The 19,663-nt window shown below is 39.6% G+C and overlaps 1 protein-coding gene across 1 annotated transcript in view; it reads left to right on the top strand.

Moving 5' to 3' along the window:
• BMPR1B (bone morphogenetic protein receptor type 1B) overlaps window positions 1-19,663 on the top strand; it is a 464,772-nt gene that overhangs the window by 131,039 nt on the left and 314,070 nt on the right. Inside the window, exon 2 of the mRNA XM_075544005.1 lies at window positions 6,995-7,059. The gene's annotated coding sequence lies outside the window, so the exon portion shown is untranslated. The remainder of the gene's footprint in view (window positions 1-6,994; window positions 7,060-19,663) is intronic.

Here is a 19,663-nt window from a genome sequence, read left to right as displayed (position 1 = left end):
TTTTGCCTCATTCTGCCGTGTCTCTGTGTAGGATGACTCTTTGCCCTCTGGATTTGCAGTCCCTGTTTGTTCTTTTCTGATTCTGACCGGTATGCTCAGCCTATGAATTCCCACCTTGCAACCCCCTTTCCTCTTTAGCTCTTTGCTACCGATGACCGGTCGTCTTGCAATGACAAATGCCATATAGGTGTCTCTTGGCCTTACTGCGATGTTTTGCACATATTCTAGATTTTGGAAACGGGACTTGCATTACAGTTCCTGTCTACCCTTGCACCGAATCTGTATGAATGGGCTTGCTGGGTGAACAGTAAGCAAGTGCCCTGTAACAAGGTTGCTTCGCTAACTGATCTTCCCAAATAGTTGAGTCCTACAAAATCTATATTCCATCTGTGGTGCAGAGGAAGACATTTAACTGAGTAGTGAAAAATGAGTGTTTACTCCAGAAGAGCAACTGAAGAGAACTACAATGCCATGAAATCTATAATAACCAGACATAAAATTCTTAAATTATTTTCTCACTGAAAATATTATTAAAAACTCCTTAAAGTAAGAAGAGACAAAATATATGTTTGGTATGGTATGCATTAAGACTACTACTCTATTTCAAACCAGCTGTCCTTTAGTGGATGAAAGTGAACATTCCGGCATAAATAATACATTATCAGCCAAGCCTGGGTGAATGAAATGAAATAAGAATGCCATTTTTGTTGTTGTATTTGAATTCAGCTCCACACATGGGGAAACTTCGATATTTTAAAACATGTCAATACAGACAGGTAATTTATTGTTTGTGCACCAGATGTTCGCATATCTTCAAATTATGTACCACTACTGCTTCTTGTAATTAGCTGACAATTCCAGATCCTCTGTGATATGAAGGCCTGTGAATTAGCATTAAAAATTCCTGAGATGATTTCAACATGACTCCTGTTCAGTGATGCTCTTTTGTGATGCTGTTACTAAAATATCTCTGAACCCTGGTAGCACAGTGGTTAAAGCATTTAGCTGCTAACTAGAAGATTGGCAGTTTAAACCCACCCAGTGGGACCACAGGAAAAGATCTAGCTATCTGCTCCTACAGAACAGATCTGCCCTGGAAGAATGCTCCTTAGAAGCAAAGTTGGTAATTTGGACATAGTATCAAAAAAGACTGTTCTTTGGGAAAAGGCATCATACTTGGTATCGTAGAGGGTCAACGAAAAAGAGGATCCCCCTCAAGGAGATGGATTGACCTAGTGATTGCAAGAATGGGTGCAAACATAACAGCAGTTGTGACTATGGTAGAGGACGGGGTGATGTCTGTAGCACACAGGGCTGCTATGAGTCAGAACCTAACAACATCTCCCATAAAGATTCAACAGCAACAGCATCAAGAACCCTGCTGTGATCTACTTGATGCTGATTCCTAGCAACCTGAGAGGACAGCGTAGAACTGTCCTTGTGAGTTTCCAAGATTGTAATTCTTACAGGAGTAGAAGGCCCTGTCAGTCTCCTGCAGGGAGGCTGGTGGTTTCAAACTGCTGACCTTGTAGTTAGCAGCCCTACATGTAACCACTCACACTTGGGTGGCTTGAGTTGAACAGGTTTAACACGCTGATGTAGTGCTGGATAACTTCACTGATCTGTGCTAAGAAATTTGGAAGCTACCTGGCCAATTGGGAGAACATTTATTGCAAAGAAAGATATTCCAGTGTAATGCAGAAATTATAGAACAATGTTACTTGTATCACATGCAAGTAAAATTTTGCTCAAAATGATTTTAAAATGGTTGCAACACTATATCAAACAGGTTACTGTGAGAAATTCAAGCTGGAATCAGAAGAGGAGATGAAACGAAGAATATCATTATTGATGTCAGATGGATCATGGATGAAAGCAGAGAATACCAGAAAAATATTTACCGGTGATTCATTGGCTAGGTCTAGCCACTAGACTCTAGATCAGTGGTTCTCAACCTGTGGGTCGTGACCTCTTTGGGAGTGGGGGTTGAAATACCCTTTCACGGGGGTCACCTAAGGCCATTGTAAAACACATATTTCTGACGGTCTTAGGAAACAAGATACCTCTCCTCTACCTCACACCCCATTTGCACTTGTCAGAAGCCTATTCACAGTCAAAATTGAAGATGTTCCTGAGAAAGCACAAGAGGAGTTCATTGAACTTATTAACAGCAATACAGCACGAACTGATTTCTCTACAATGCCAGTTACAAAATTCTGGATCAAGTGTTCGCAGTCATATCCTGTTCTGTCTTGAGACTGTGTTGTGCCTTCTTCCATTTCCAACAACATGTCTTTGTGAAACAGGGTTTTCCAGGTTGTTGGTTATCAAGTCTAAATACAGAAGTAGACTTGTGGAAGATCTTCGTTGTGCTCTTGCAAAGACTGCCCCAAGAATTTCTGATCTGGTGAGAAAGAAGCTTTCTCATCCTTCACACTGATGTTGGCTTTTTACACACACTGTCACAAGATGGAGCAATGTAGCTTACTGTTGTTATATTAAGACTGCTACCCATGCTACACTATGCTTCTAGACAAAATTTCATTTATTTATCATTAGAAATAAATATTTCACAATATATAATTACATACTGTTTTTGTGATTAATTACTATGCTTTAATGATGTTCAATTTATAACAATGAAAATACATCCTGCATATCAGATATTTACATTATGATTCATAACAGCAAAATGACAGTTTTGAAGTAGCAACTAGAATAATGTTATGGTTGGGTGTCCCCACCACCTGAAGAACTGTGTGACAGGGCCGCAGCCTGAGGAAGGTGGAGAAGCACTACTCTAGATCCTAGGCAATTAGGGATGTCGTTGTTTGATGCCATCCACTGGTTCATTGAGACCCCGTGTACAGCAGTGTAACACTGCCAGGTCCTGCTCCACCCTCACAGCTGTTCTCATGTTTGAACCCATTACTGCAGCCACTGTGTCTGTCCATCTTGGTGAAGGGCTTTCTCTTTCTGGCTGCCCCACTGCCAAGCAGGGTATCCTTCAGGGACTGGTCCCACAACGTATCCAAAATATATGAGATGAAACTCCAGAATCATTAATTGTGTACATGTAGAAATAAATAGAGGCAGTTGTTTTAAAGAACAGTAAGATAATGTGTGATTTAAAGTATACAATGATTTTGTATCCTTTTACTGTATTCTTTTAATTTATGTGGACACAAAAATCCTAGAAAATGGCCTATGTGAAGAAGAATCATGCATTGGAATTTGGAGGGAAGATCATTAACAATCTGCAGCATAAAGATGACAATGTTTCTTGCTGAAAGGGAAGAGAACTCACTGATAGTTTATGTCACAATACAAGAAAAAGAAAAAACTCTTTACAAGGACCCATAAACCTCAGGATAAGTGCAGGAAAAAATTGCAGATGTTTAGGATTTCATCTTAATGAAATCCACAACCAGTGCTCATGGAAGCAGCAGTCCACAAATCAAATGAAATAATGCATTGAGCACTTCTGCAAAAGACCTATGAGGAAGTACGGACCCCACACCCACCCCCTCACCCCCTGCAAACAGGACTAAAGCTCTGCTGATTAGAGGGGGACAGGTAGTGCACTTAGAGTTCATTTGACCAGGTGAGGCCATTAATCAAGCTTTCTAGTTAGAGGTTCTGAAAAGGCGACAAAAAGGGCCTGATAGGTGGCAGAGGGGATTGGTTTTACTACCATGACAATGCACCTGCTCACACAGCCATCTCAGTGAGCCAGATGTTGGCAAAAAACAGTATGCCCCTCTTGCCCCGCACCTGTGCGACTTCTCTTTGTTTCCACAAATACAGTGGGATATAAAAGGACAGCGATTTGCTGATGTAAACGAGGTGAAGAAAAAAAATTAGGAGGTGCTGTCAGACATCCAAACAGATGAGTTTGAAAAATGTTTCCAAGAATGGAATAGCGGATTTGACAAATGTATTAAGTATAAGGGAGAATACTTTAAAGGTGATAAGGTTGTTTCATAAAAAAATTTAAATACATACCTTTTGGGGGAGAAAATCTGTTTTTTGGGGGGTACTCTCATATTTACAGTGTTAAACTGCAAAGGTGACACTGAAGACTAATCCATTGCTGGCCCACTCCAAGGTAATTTACATTGCCACATATGCATGTGAAGCCGAATCATGAATGAAGAAGATACCAGAAGAATTGGCGGGTTTGAATTGTGAAAAATATTGAGTATACCATGACTACCAGCAGAACAAACATCTGTCTTGGAAGAAGTATATCCAGGAGGGTGCTCCCTAGGAGCAAGGACAGAGGAGCTTCGTGTCACATGCTTTAGACTTGTTATCCAGAGGGATTCGTCCCTGGAGAAGGACATTGTAATTAGTAGAGGGTCAATCAAAGATAGGAAGGCCCTCAATGAGACTGCTTGGCCTAGTGCCTGCGGAGATGGGCTCATACATAGCAAGACCGTGAGACTAGCACAGCACTGAGCAGCGTTCTATTCAATTGTATGTGTGGTCACCTTGAACTACTAGCAGCATGAGGTTGCCTAGCAACAATAACAACAGCTTGCCTGTGGAGTTTACTTTTGTCAACCAAACTTTTAGCTTCAGATTTTTATGGATTTATAGTGCTAGGAAAATTTACACAAGGTTTGGGGTCCTGCTCTAAGTCATCATCTCTATTTCAAAGACGGTTCCTAGTTTCCCACCATGTAAAAGAGTTTTCATCTGGATTGTTATTTTTATTTTTGTAAGCAAAAAGCACAATGATATGGTCCCAGGTGTTGGACGTCTGTGGTTTGTGCTAAGGCTTTCAGAACTCTGTACCGTTTGCATTCTTTGAGTGTCCTGTTCTTTAGGAAAAAAACTAATAGACCATTCTGAGAATATAGGAAAGAAAAATGACATCATGTTTTCTGAAATTTGTAATAGTAGATGATCTACTTATAATCAAAATTCCTGGTATATCATAGACACCAGGTATTTATTTGTTGAATGAACATGTACAATTTTAAAGGGAAGACCTTGAGAAAATGATCTGACCTACTTCATTAATCTTATTGACGTTAGCATTCATTGACTTTTCATAAAATGTCAGGCACTTTCAAAGCACTGTGACTCTTTTATACATGGGGTATTTGAAGCAGGGAGGATCAGTAACTCAATCTGAGATCACAAAATGCGTAATAGCAGATCTACCTTGAGATAGGGCTAGCATCTCCTAATTCCTTACCAAATGTCATCTATGCACGAGGACTGTGTCTCTGAGCAGATCTCCCCTCCTGCTGGCATGTTAGGCTATCATAAGGAAGATTCTGGGTCAGATGTTCTTTGTGATGAGATTTATGTGGGCTGTACTTCTTGTGTGTGCATGATTTGACAGCTCTTAGGGGGGACATGGTGGGCTGTGATCCTCAAGGTCAGCAGTTCACCACCACCACCACCACCTCCATGGGAGAACAGAATTTTCCACTCCCCCGGTCTCAGGAACTCAAAATGGCTAGTTCTGCCCTGTCCCATTGGGATCCTGGTGGTATAGTGGTTACGCGTTGGGGTGCAGTCCTCATGGTTGGCCATTCAAAACCACGAGCAAGCACCAGCAGCCTTGCTGGAGAAAGGCTGGGCATTCTACTCCAATAAAACTGGGTTTAAGGTCTTGGAAACCCACAGACGGGCTCGCTATGAGTCCGATATGACTCGATGGCAGTGAGTTTGGAGTTCGAGTTGGCATTGGCATCGAGTTGGTAATGAATTTTGTTTGGCTAGAAGCTAGCAATATTTAAAACAGAAACAAAAATAAACAAAGTACATAAATTTAAAGTATACTTTTTGTGGGCAGTATAGATTAAACATTTTATTTTGCTCTGGAATTATGGGGATTTTAGTCCAACAAATCTGGCAGTCAAGTCACTTTATTAAATTCCTTTAGGTATTAATTTGGTTACGTATTAATCCGATTCCATTGAGAAGTAAAGATGTGGTGGTGTCTCTCCTTTCTGAGCTTATACTAACCAGACTGCATTCAGGCTCTTTTGTTTATTCTTTGTCTTCCCTGTTTTTTTTCTCTGTAAGTGGAAAAAACATTTCATGCTGTTAATACAAAAATCATATTACACCAATCATGAAAATTAATGGAAGCTCATTGAAGATAAGATTAGAAAATCGGATAACATTTTGACTAGGAAATTACAAAGAAAACTGATAAATCAGTTTGCGGCCAGGAAGGATTTCATCCAGTAGTGTCTTTAAGAACAATGAATATAATTGCTGATTTAGACTAAAACATAGTTCTAGTCTGACCTTCAGTGTGTCTCAGTTCTGAAATGGATGGATTTTTTTTTAAGCTTTTATTGAGATCATTGTTTGACTGTAAGGTGACTTTTCCAAACCAGTTTCTTCAAAAAGACATCTAAGGGCAGTGCCTGAGTAGATCACGCCAGGTTCATGGATGCAGAAATTCCAGGGGGGTTCAAGCTGCTTCTCCATAGCTAATTAAAACTTACATGTGCCTGATGCTTGTACTAGAATGGATATTGGTGATTTGCATACTAACAAACGGCTTTCTATTAAAGTCTGCTTGCATATTTGTTTTCCTTGCTCTTTTTTAGTAAGTACATTTTGTTAGAAAATGTTACAGATGAAATTTAGCTTACATACATTACTTTCAAGATATCTGGCTATCCTTTTGTTTAATTAAAAATTCATGGGCTCAGTAGTATCTAAATCCTGCTTGCTTGTTTAGACTCACTATCTACCGCTTCCTGGAAAGTTGTCAGAGATGTTCAATCTTGAAATATCTCAGTGTCTGTATGTCTATATGGAATCTCCCCCCCCCCCTTATTTTCATTGGCTGAAGCTCCAAGGTCAGAGCTTTGAGGTCCTAGAGAGTATAAGTAGATTCTCCTTCCCTCCCCGGTGTTTATGGATTGAGACTGGCCCTGCTTTCGAATCGGTAAAACATAACCGAAACCATTTTATTAAAATAAACAGCAGCTCATATCTTTTCCTTCTTTGTTGACAGAGTGGAATCCAGCCTGCTCGTTCTTAGATGTGGAAAGGAAGGTCATTCCTGCCTTGTTGATAAAGGTAAGGTCATAGTAATCAGTAAAGATGTTGGGATGTTTGTTAGCCATCAGTTTAGTTTTGCTCGTTGACATCCTTATTTTGTGCGGTGCTAAAGTGTACAGTGGATGGAATGTACAATTGTTTATTCATCAGGAAGCACACACACAAGTTTAGTAAATTGATATACATCAACCTGACACAGTGGTTGCCGATTTGTTTCATAATGAGAAAGCAACCCCTGCCTTTCATTTGAAATGCTGCCCTGTGCACTTGTCGTAGTCAGCCAACATTTACACAGGTGGTAATAACCGTTCCCAAAATATTACTGATAGCATCATGATGGTATTTTTCAGGTTAGTACAAACGAGATTACAAAATTATGCTGTTTTCATGCAATTCTAATCCATTATACGATTTGGGCTGATAGTTCTAGTTGGCTTCACTCAGAGGGGAGGACAAATGTAAAACAGGTGGACTGCAGAGGCTCAGCCTCTGGCTGGGACACCTTGTAGCTTGGCGACTCTTAACTCCCAGGCGTTTCCCAATCAGTTTAACCTATGCATAGGTGCTTTCTGTGTGCATTGCAGTGTGCAGACATTGTTCAAAATGTTTTACGTATATTCAGTTTATTTTTCACCATAATTATATGAGAATATTAATGTTCCTACTTTATAGAAGCCTGGACAAGTCAAGAAACATGTTTAAAGATTACTTGTTTACTAAGTGGCAGAGTTAGTATTACATTGAAACTTCATGATCTCTATAATCTAAGGACCCTGTGGCACTTGAATCAGTTTTCCTGGCAAACCCCAAACTCACTGCTATCAAATCGATTGTGACTCCGAGTGACCTTATAGGAGAGAGTAGAACTGCCCCTCTGGGTTTCCAAAACTAAATCTTTATAGAAGCAGATAGCTGCTTCTGACTCCTGCAGAATAGCTGCTGAATTCAAACCACTGACCTTACAGTTAGCAGCTAATGCATAATCCATTGTGCCATCAAGTTCATTATGACTCCAAGTGACCTTGTAGGATAGGGCAGAACTGCTCCTTCGGGTTTCCAAGACCACCTTTCAATGGAAGCAGGCAAATTCGTCTTTCTCTTTCAGAGTGGTTGATGGGATTAGACCACTGATCTTGCAGACAGCAGTTCAAAGTGTAACCCACGATACCACTAGGGCGCCTTAATTTTTCTGTAGTAGAGTCTTTTATCAAACGTCAGCTTGAACTTTCAACATTCAAATGCACCGATTCTTTCCCAGTCTTCCTTGTTTACTGTTTAACTGTCACATGCATATGAGACTATGGAAAATACCATGAATTGGGTCAGGACACTTGCATAATCAAAGTGATAGCTTCACTCTCTGACCCTCTAAAGAAGTCTTGTGCAGAAATTTGCCCATTACATCATGTCATTTGATTTCTTGTCTGCTGATTTCAAGGGTGTTGATGTGGCTGCAAGTAAAATAAAAACGTTGAAGTTTCCAATATTTTCTCCACTTATCATGATATTGCCCACTGGTTCAGTTGTGAAGGTTATTTTGTCCTTTATATTGGAGTGTAATCCACACTGAAGGCCGAGTTCTTTGATCTTCACCAGTAAGTGCTTTAACTCTCCTCTTCACTTTCAGCAAACACAGTTGTGTCATCTGCTTATTGCAAGGTGTTAATGCACTTCCTTCAATCCTTAGGCAATATTCTTCTAAAGGTAGCCATCTTCTTGGATTGTTTACTCAGCATACAGATTGAATAGTGTGGCAAAGGGATACAGCTCTGATTCACACTTTTCCCGACGTAGAACCCTTGTTCTGTTCAAATGGTGCCTCTCGGTCTGTGTACAGGATCTACGGGAGCACAATGAAGTGTTCTGGAATTCCCATTATTTTACATAACTTAGGATCCACATAGTCAAATGCCTTTTCATAGTCAATGAAAGCCATGTTTCTTGTGTTTTCTGCTTTCAGCCAATATTCTTCTGACATCAGGAATAATATTCTTTGTATGACATCTTCTTCTGCATCTGGCTTGAATTTCTAGTAGCTCTTTGTCAGAGTACTGCTGCAACCATTTTATAATTATCTTCAGAAATTTTTAATTGCATCTGATATTAAAAATATTGTTCAATAATTTCTGCATTCTAGCAGATGATCTTTCCTTGGAATAGGCACAAAAATGGTTTTCTTCCAAATGGCTGGTACCATATTTCTGGGCAGCGTCTAGCTCGTGTTCCAGTGCTGCATCCGTTTATTGAAACATTTCAATGGGTGTTCAGTCAGTTTCTAGAGTGTTGTTTTTCATGAATGCCTTCAGGTAGCTTAGACTTCTTTCTTTTACATCCTCCATTCTCGATCATTTGCCACTTCTTTTTTGTTATGTTTTATTTAAATCATTTTATTGGGGGCTCGTACAACTATTACCACAATCCATCCATCCATCCATCCATCCATTGTGTCAAGAACATTTGTACATAAGTTGCTATCATCGTTTTCAAAACATTTTCTCCCTACTTGAGCCCTGGGTATCAGCTCATTTCCCCCCTCCCCATGCTCCCTCCCTCATGAACCTTTGATAATTTATAAATTTTTTGTTCATGTCTTTTTATAAATTATTTTATTCGGGCTCATACAACTCTTACCACAACCCACACATACATCAAGTGTGTAAAGCGCACCTGCTACTTCTTGAAACTGGTTGACTACCAGCCACTGCTTTATGGGACAGTGACTCTGTGGATTGTTATTCCTTTAATTTTGTCTTGATGCTCTGTGCATCACTCAATGTTTTCCCCATAGATTCCTTGAGCAGTGCCACGGGAGGCTTTTAATCTCTTGAGCGGCCCTTTGAAATGGACTGCTCAGCTCTTTTTACTTCGCCCTTTGTTCTGTCTGCTTTCTCATCTCTAAGTTTGAGAGCAGGTTTCAGAGTTGTTGTGACATCCATGTTGCTTTTAATGATCTCTTGCTTTTTTATGTGTGACAATTTTGGTGTGATCCCACAAATCATATAGCCTCTGGTCATTAGTGTTCCATGTGTATGATAGGTGTTGAGGTAGTTTCTTAGTTCTGACGGGGTATACGTTGGTTTTGTGGACATGTTTTACTTTTTTCCCAGCTGATACCTGGATTTTTACATAAATAATTGGTAGTTGGTTCCAAAGTTGGCCTTTAGCCTGGTTTGGCTGCTGATACTGAGCTCTCCATCCTCTCTTCCCACAGATGTAGTCAGTTTCATTTCTGTGTATTCCATCTGGTGTTGTTCACGTGCACAGTTGCTATTTATGTTGTTAGAAAATGGCATTTGCAATGAGGAAGTTGTTCATCTTTTAAAATTCTATCTTGTGATCTTCGCTTTCATTTCTGACACCAGGCCCATATTTTCCCATTACAGATTCATCCTCTTTGTTTCCAATTTTTGCATTTCAGCCACAAGTAATTATCATTTCAGCTTGATTGTATGTTTGTTCAATTTAAGACTCCCCCCAAAAAAAGTGGGTAGAATTCTATAATTTCTCCATCGATGGCTTCAGCGTGTTAATTTGAATAATATATGTGTTGTTGCTTTCCGTATAGACATATGGATATTGTCTGATCACAGACAGGATTATACTTCAAAATATATCTTAAAATGCTCTCCTAGAAGATGAATGTGATGTCATTCCTCTTCATTTTATTACTTTTTATGTAACTCACTCACTGCCATCGAGTTAATACTCACTTAGAGCCACCCTATAGGACAGAGCAGAACTACCCCTATGGGTTTCCAACCCAGTAGCCAGTAGCTGCGTAAGGGAACAGAGTCTCATCTTACTCTGGTGGAGTGGCTGGGGATTTCAAATGGCTGACCTTGCCATTCGCAGCCCAGCACGTAACTACTAAGACACCCAGGCTCATTCTTGTCAGAGCAAACATGTAAGTGTCTGACTCAGAATGACCAACACAGCCCATTGCACCTCAGTAATACTTAAGATTTGATCTTTATGCATTCCATCATATTATTAACGACTTGAAAGCTTCTTTGTAGGTTCGTATTTTGTACATTCTCCCTTTCGATCCTTAATGGATATTGTCAGTAGTTTCTTCTCATTTTGAGTTGTGCCAATAACAAATGAAGATCTTGAAAGTTTCTTTCATCCAAATCATTAAGATGACTTCTACTTTGGGGTGGCAGCTCTTCCCCCTGTTGTATTTTAAGTGCCGCAGGGTCTCATCTGGCACTCTTATCAGACAATGTTGTGCTGCTAGTCACAAATGTTCATAGCAGCTTTATTCATACTTTCCTAAAATTGGAAGCAAGCAAAATATTTTTAGTAGGTAATTGGATAAACCCTGGAACATCTTTACCATGAAATATTATTCACTGATGAAAAGAAAAGAGCTCTCAAGTCATGTACAGATATAAAGGAACTTTAAATGAATATTGTTAAATGAAAGAAGTGGGTCTAAAATGAGATGGCTCCAATTATATGACATTCTGAAAAAGACAAAACTGTAGGCATCAGAGGTTTCCAGAGGTCAGTCAGAAGGATTAGAAGTGTGAACAGTGGTTTAAGGAATTTTGAGACTAAGGAAATTATTCTGTATGATTCTGTGAGAGTGACTCAATGACACTGTGCAGTTTTCAAAGTCAATGGGACTGTAGAACATACCTTAATGAGTAACAATATTGATTCATCAGTTTAAACAAATGTTCTATACTAATACAAAATATTAATAATGGAGGAATCTTCAGGAGTGGGTAGAGAAAAAGATGTCTAGGAATTCAGTATTCTCTTTAACAGTATTTTTAATCTTACCAAGTACATGTATTTTAAATCATGATAATAATTTCTAATCACAGTCCCATTAAACACGTTTTGTCAAATCTGAAAAAAAATTCTAAATCAGAAACTGCTCAAAAATGGAAAACGAACTAAAAAATATGCAAAGATTTAAACTGTTATGTTGAGAGATTAAGATGTTATGAGTTAAAATAAATGATTTTAATCTTTGGTCATCTGGCTTTCTTTTAAAAAATTGCTCTGGATAAAGTTTTGTCTAGTTTTTCATGATTGCTGAAATATTTACTCAATATTACATGATTAATAGCAATTTCTATGAGAGGAAATCACTGCATATTTGAAACTGGAATATTTAGGGACCTGAATGGGATGCTTGTTGGTGTGAATAAGTTCACTTTTCACAACTTGACTGGTTATAGATGTAGGAGATGTTGGTCAGAAAATCTTCTCAGTGGAGAGTTTAGGACACACAGAAGGGCTAAAAATCTGCCCACAGGGCCATGTATTTTCAAAGTTGTTCATTATTATTAGTATTAATTATTTTTAAGTTTTAAATGGAACTGCCCTCTTTAGGTGCGTGGAGTTGGTTCCGACTCATAGGGATCCTTTATGCCGCTGAAGGAAACACTGCTCCTGCCGTCCTCACCGTTGTTCTTCGGTTTGCGCCCATGGTGCTAGCCCCGGTGTCAGTCCACCTGGTTAGGGACGTCCCTCCCTTCGCTGCCCCTCTAACAAGCATGATGCCCATGGTCAAGGACTGGCATTCCTCTTGATGCGTTCACAGTATGTGAGAGGACGTCTCGCCACCGGCACATCAGCTTGTTCTTCTGGCAGTCCGTGGTGCTTTCCGTATTCTCCCTGCAAACCGTCATCGAATGCGTTGATTCTTCTTCAGTCTTCCTTGTTCAATGCCCAACTTTCACAGGCAGAGGAGGCGACTGAAAATACCAGCGCTTGGGTCAGGTGCACTGTAGTCCTCAAAGGGCCGTCCTTGCCTTTGAACCCTTGGAAGAACTCTTGTGCAGCAGCTTTATCCAGTGCAATGCATCCTTTGATCCCTTGATGAGCAGTTTGTGGGCCCAAGCAAGAAAAAAAATCCTTGACAAAGTCAGTGTTTTCTCCATTCACTATGCTGTTGTGTATTGGTCCGTTTGTGAGGATTTTTGTCTTCTTATTACTGAGTTGTGATCTCTTCTGAAGACTGCAACCCTGGGTCTTAATCAGCAAATACCTCAAGTGCTCCTGATTTTCGCAAGCCAGGTGGTATTATTTGCATATGCAGTTTGTTAATAAGCCTTCCTCCAACTCTGATGCCTCGTTCTTCTTCATCTAATCCAGCTTCTTTCATTTTGCCAGCATACAGATTGCATGAGTAAGGTGGGGAGATACCACCTGCTGCACACTTTTCCTGATTTTACCATACAGCAGTCCCCCGTCATGGACAAAGTCACGGACATCAGTAATTCTCTGGCAATTATATTGATTGTTTCCTGTGACTACACACTTTACCCTAAATTCCAGTCAGCTCTTAAGACAGTCTCCGTTCTGCTCAGTATGTAATGAAGCGTAGCATCGTCCACTTGGTAGCAGCTGTCTAAACTGTTGACCCAAACCAAAACAGTTGCTCTGGAGTCAACAACTTTGGCAATCCCATGCTTGTCAGATTAGAAATGTGCTTGGTCGTGTTCTCAGTGGTTTATTTTTTGCAAGTAGATCATTTGGACCTTCTTCTCAGACACCTCTGAGTGGAGAGTAAACTCCACACCTATAGTAGCTGCTCTGTGTGTTACTTTGGTGGATTATAAACCAAAAAAAAATCAAACTCGCTGCAATTGAGTTGATTCCCATTCATCGCACCTTTATAGGACAAAGTACATCTGTCCCGTGGATTTCAGAGAGTAGTGGGTTTATGGGAGTAGAAAGCCTCCTCATTTCCAAAGGAGCAGCTGATGGATCTGGACTGCTAACTTTGCAGATAATATAGCACCCCAATACATCGCCACTACTGCACCGGGGCTCCTCAGTGCATTTTCGATCCACTAAAAGGAAGAAATAAGAATGCACTAAAAGCTTTCCAAATTGTATCTCAGGTGATAAGCAACTACATCAAAAGTAAAGAGACATCTGCTGCGTGTGAGGCAGAAAGTATGAGGCGAATCAAAAGGACAGTGAATGTGAATTGACAGCTTGGCTTAGGAAGTCAGCGAATTTAAAGATGATCAGAGATTGGTCGCTTATTTGCTCTTCATTAGAGAGTAAGTAAGATCTTAATGAAAATTAAAAAGAAAACACGGACCAAATGTTTTAATTAGATTGAACCAAGTCTTATAATGATGATATTTGGCAGTAAATCATCTTATTTGGGGGCTCTTACAGCTCTTATTCTTTAATTTTCACTAAGAAGAAAATTAGCACAAAAAAGGGGTCATGAATGAATTGATTGATACTTATACTGTATGAACATCTCAAGTGAACTGCTTCATAATGAGGAGAAATTCCATTTCAGTTTTATATCTTTTCTAGTAGCAAATGGGAAAATGTTAGAAAAAATTAATTCAGTGCAGAGATGCAAGTTGCTAATATTATCACTGTTTGGGGCCTATACATAAATTTTTTCCAGTGGTAAATGTTTACCATTTTTGACATGGTAAAGTTCGGTTAGACCATTGCCTTATACCACCAAGCTTAAAAACTCACATTGCACTGGTATCATGGTTTGTTTGTTTGTTAGGGGAAAGATTGGGGATGGGGGGAGGCGGTAAGCCAGGGAACATAGGTCTTGGTCTCTGCTCTCTCTTCAAAGGCTAGCATCTGGTGTCCCCCACAGGACATCAGGTGTACTAGAGTGGTGAGTTTGGAAGAAGTTTAATCCATTTGTTTGAGTCATGCTCTCAGTTTTGATGGGATTGACATTTAAGCCCTGAACAGATCGGTCTTTATCCAGAATATGGGACAGGGTCCGAGAATGAGCAAGTCAGATGGATTGCTTTCAAGGTTGGTATTTCCTGGCAGTCAGGAGTAAATCAGAAAAGCAAGGAGACCTCCGCCTGTGGTTTGGGTCCTCAGACTTCCACTAAGAAGGGCTACCTGCAGTTTCTTTTCTCTAAGCCTGAGTTAAAGGCTGCAGGATTAGTCAGGAGCCCACCCGCTGGTACCTGAGCCGCCTTCTAGCAGCACAGTCGGACCTTGACGATCTGCCCAAGCAGGAAGTGGCTCAGCCTTCAGGTAAACATTTTAGCTGTATTTACAAAATGTGAGATCGACAAAATTAGAACCTAAATGCATATTAAAAGTTTAAGACCTATTACATGTCCAGTGGAGCCTCTTTCTTTGATTTCAGCATTTTGATTCATGATGACTCCATGGGGTAGAGTTGACCCAAGCAGATCGCTGGGTGGTTTCACATTGCCAACTCTTTGGTTAGTAACTCAGTACTTATCTGTTCCACCATCAGTTTTCCTAATATTATTGTCTGGAAATGTAAACTTTAATAGGGTAATTAAATATTATTTTAATTTAAATATGCTTATAGAGGTTTGGTAGTCAAAAGGTAAAGAATTTCACTGCTTCAGTGTGTGTTTACATTGGAATCATATTGTGCATGTTGTGAAATGATCTTTTAACATGTAATTTTAATGACAGTACAGTTTTCCAAGGAGTCCTGGTGGCACTGTCAGGTAAGCATTGGACTATTAGCCTCAACATTGGTGGGTTGAACCCATCAGCTATTCCGCAGGAGAAAAATGAGGCTCTGTGCTTCCTTAAAGATTGAATGCAAAAATGGTGATGTGATATGCTAACACCCACCTAATTCACGATGAAACAAAATTTAAAGATTTACCGCATTGAAAACCCTACATTGGGTCACTCTGTGTAGGAACTGACTCAGTGGCAGTGGGTTTGGGGTAGAGTTTTTTTCCAGTTGTTTCAGATTATATTTCTTGGACATATCCCTGATCTTGGCGTTCAGTGTGTCAAGGACTGTGAACATCTCTTGAAACATAGTATGATTTCTTTTCCAGAATTTGGTGTGATTTACACTTACTTTAGGAGGGGGCTGGTTTCAGTGAGAATCAGCATTATGAAAATCTTTGTTAATTATATAGGGATGCATTTATATTCCATTGGGGGCTCTCTTTTGATTCCTTTTGAGGTTCTACTTTTCTTTTTATGTATTGGTTATTAGTTGCTGTCCCATCAACTCAGACCCATGAAGCCCCTAAATACAACAAAGTATTGTCTCTCCCTATACTACTTTCATTATTTGTGGTGTGCTTGAGGCCATTATTAGGCCATTGTGTATTTGAAAGGAGTCTTGGTGGTGTAGTGATTGAGTGTTGAGTTGTTAACCGTAAGGTCAGCAGTTCGAAGCCACCAGCTGCTCTGCAGAAGGAGGAGACTTTCTACTCCAATAAGATATTCCAGTCTTGGAAACCCCCAGGGACAGTTCTGCCCTGTCCTCTAGGACCACTTTGAGTTGGAATTGACTTGATGGCAGTGAGTTTTTATAAGCGTATTTTCATTGCCTTCCATCTCATGGGACTTACCGTCCAGAATGTTATCAAACAGTATTTGGTTGTGAGCCATAGGACTCTCATTGGCTAACACTTATAAATCTGCAAGTCTTTCTCACTTTTCTGTCTCAGTCTGAAAGCTGTCTACTGTGGGTGACCCAGCTGGTGGTTGAAATGCCTATAGCCTAGCATCGTTACAGCACACAAGTTGCCAACCACACAAAGAGCAACTGACAGATGGCGGCTGGTAGATACACTTACTAAAATTTGTATTTCATCTTTTGTGAGTTCCTTTTACTAGTTTGAATGAGTTCCTTACATAAATTAGATTATCAGTTCTTTGGCTGACATCTATGTCAAATATTTTTTCAGCTTGTTGCTTGCTTTTGACTTTAATGCAATTATTGACTATTAAGGGCCTCCCAATCTATATTTAAGTCTAGAGAATGTTTCCTCATATTTTCTTATCACTTCTAGACTTTAAAAGCCCCAAATGACAAATTCAATTTTAATAACAGTAGATAGAGCATGCAGTATGCTCCTGGAGCTGTACTGGAGAGTTCACATGCACCTTTTGTATCTGAGGAGGGTAAGGTATAGACAGATTAAGTAACGCAGCATGTTCATGGTCATATGACATTAGGTTTCATTCACCACTACCACACACTGTCTGGACAGATTGACAAAAGTATTGACTGTTAAGATGGATACTATATTAATGGAAAGAAAGTATCATTTAAAAAATAATTTTATATTTACTTAATATTTTATTTTTAGTCTCTAGTCTTCACTGCTTATTTCCTATTAATTTAGTCAAGAAACTGAAACTCTATATAATATTCCAGTATCTTAGAAAAATATTTTGTCAAACCATATCTCAATACATATTTTAATGTTATTAAGCCAGGACACATAGAGACAAACACTAAATTCCATAACTAGAAAATAATTTTTAATGCAACCTTTGATTTTTTTAACCTTAGATATTGAAAATGCTATAATCATAACTACCGGGATTTTTCAGTTTGTATATTAAATTTTATTTTAAGTAATTACAGATGTGTTATCTGTTGATTTCATCCAGTGTCTGAAAAATGATTCTCATATGCATGAAATATTTTTTGCATGAAATATTTTTAATGGAGAAACCTGTTACCTAAAAATGTCAAAACAATAACAAGATTTCTCTAATGTCATGGCCTTTTCCTTTCAGACTTTAAAAAATTATGTAAGTTGCTTTTACAACATGTATTTGTTTTTCATTTACTGGGGCAAAAAAGTTTTTCTAGCAGGAAATACCTTCATTAAAGCCAATGAACAGTACGCAAATTTGATCGGTTCTCATTCAAGACCTGGCAGGAATTCAGAGGGTGTTTCTACATCACGGTTGTCTTTATACTTCAAGGCAAAACAGCTCATTTTCTCTCAAAACAAGAATTTAAAATAATATTTTCATCAACTTTTTAAAGATGAAAAATATCTCCCTCTTTTTCTTTCAAAGGCTGGTGCTGAAGATGATGAAACACCTCCATTTGGTAACGAGGGGCTGGGTTCAAATTCTTGGCTTGCCCAAATATTTTAACCTTTCCAGGTCCCCTTCCTTCAAGGCAAAATGAGGACATTGACTTTACCTCAGCTGGTTCCTAAGATCCCTTCCAACTCTAAAAGTTATCTTTGTAAAACAGATGCAGAGAGCCTAGATCTGGAGCCAGTTGCAAGTGAATGGATGACTGAGATGGAGTTCAGCCCTGGCCATGCACCTGACTCAGTTTGGAAAAAAAATTTGATTCCCTCCTTTTAAGATCATTGTGATTCTGGATTCTACACCCAGGGCTGTATGTTGCTGAAAACTGTGTATATGTGAATCTGTTAGACAGCTAGGCTAAAAAAGAGGTTTCCTCATGTTGCTGCCCCTCCCTCTTCTCTCCCTAGTAAAGCACTGGAGAGAAGGATCTCTCTCTCTCTCTCTCTCTCTCTGGACTAGCCAACCTTTGATTTCTAATTTCTTTTCCACAGTAGAAGATTGTCTTACTAGCTTTCAGAGGGAAGTGTCATCTTCTATGTCTGTCCTTTTCCAGGATTCAAGAAGGATTCTTTCACCAAAATTATGGTTCTGTATGGGAACCCGTGTCCCAGCTGTTGTCTAGTCACTTCTAACTCATGGTGACTGAGTCCCAAAGTTTTCAGTGGAGGCGTTTTTAGAAGTAAATGACCACGAGGTCTTCTGAGATATCTCTGGATAGATTTCAGTGAGAACAGTCAATGCTCAGGGAAATAAACATTAGTCTCCTCACCAGAATTTAGCCTAGGGGTGAGAATGGACTCAACTCCCTGCTGTGGAGCTGATTCTGACCACCAGGGACCCTAGGAGAGTAGAACTGCTTCTGTGGGTTTCTGAGACCTTACCTCTTTCCAGGAGTAGCACTTCCCCTTTTCCCTCAGAGGGGCTGGTGGTTTCCAATGGGACACCACTAGCCAGTGGCTGTTATGTAAAGGTTTAGCTGGAGATTGCTCTTTGCCTTTAGCCATTCCAGCTGTACATGTCAGGTACAAGCCTAAGGACTCCCCACCATTGTTCATTTCATTTTACACACAGCTCTTTAAAGGAGAGGAGATCTTACTATCTTCTGTTCACAAATGAGTCTATTCAGAGCCAGACACCACCAGGATCATGGTCAACCAGTTGAAAAAAGTAGTGTGGAGGTGTGAAATCAAGTCATTCTAACTCATTTTAAAAAGATATGAAGTTAAATGTTTCCTTTCAAACAGAACCTGCACCAACATGTCATCAGTAGATGCCTGCAGACAAGTTCTTTCTGTAATACTCTTGTTTTAAAATCAATAGGGCACCTTCCTCCAAAAAAGATCGGCTCTAAAGAGAGCATTGAGGGGCTCTGCGGGGCCAGTTTACTTCCAGGCATAGAGGTCAGCTCAGAAGTTAGGGCAACTGCTGTTTGGGACTCCAAAGGGATAATCTTTAGAGATTTTTTCAAAGACACAGATGATCACAGGGGTTTATAATAAAGTATTTTTTAAAATGTAAAACTGCATTGGTGAGCAGAAACCCAGGAAAGTTACACTGAGGAATTGTTCTCTGTTATGACAATGTAACTGCTCATTCTTTGTGGGTAGCAAGGGCTATCTTAGGAGGATTTCATGGAAAACCTCACCCCATGCATCCTGGTTCACACTTCTCTTTGTTCCCCCAAATCAGAGGATTTGAAAGGAGCACAGTAGAAATCTCTTGAGCATTCTGTGACTGCCATTCTGTGGTGCTATAAATCGAAGAACACAGAAGTATATAGACCCAAATGGAAGCTATGTTAAAAAACAAC

Source organism: Tenrec ecaudatus, chromosome 3, assembly GCF_050624435.1.
Source record: "Tenrec ecaudatus isolate mTenEca1 chromosome 3, mTenEca1.hap1, whole genome shotgun sequence".
Lineage (NCBI taxonomy): Eukaryota > Metazoa > Chordata > Mammalia > Afrosoricida > Tenrecidae > Tenrec > Tenrec ecaudatus.
Note: the sequence above shows the minus strand (reverse complement) of the source record. Positions and strands in the feature narration are given on the sequence as shown.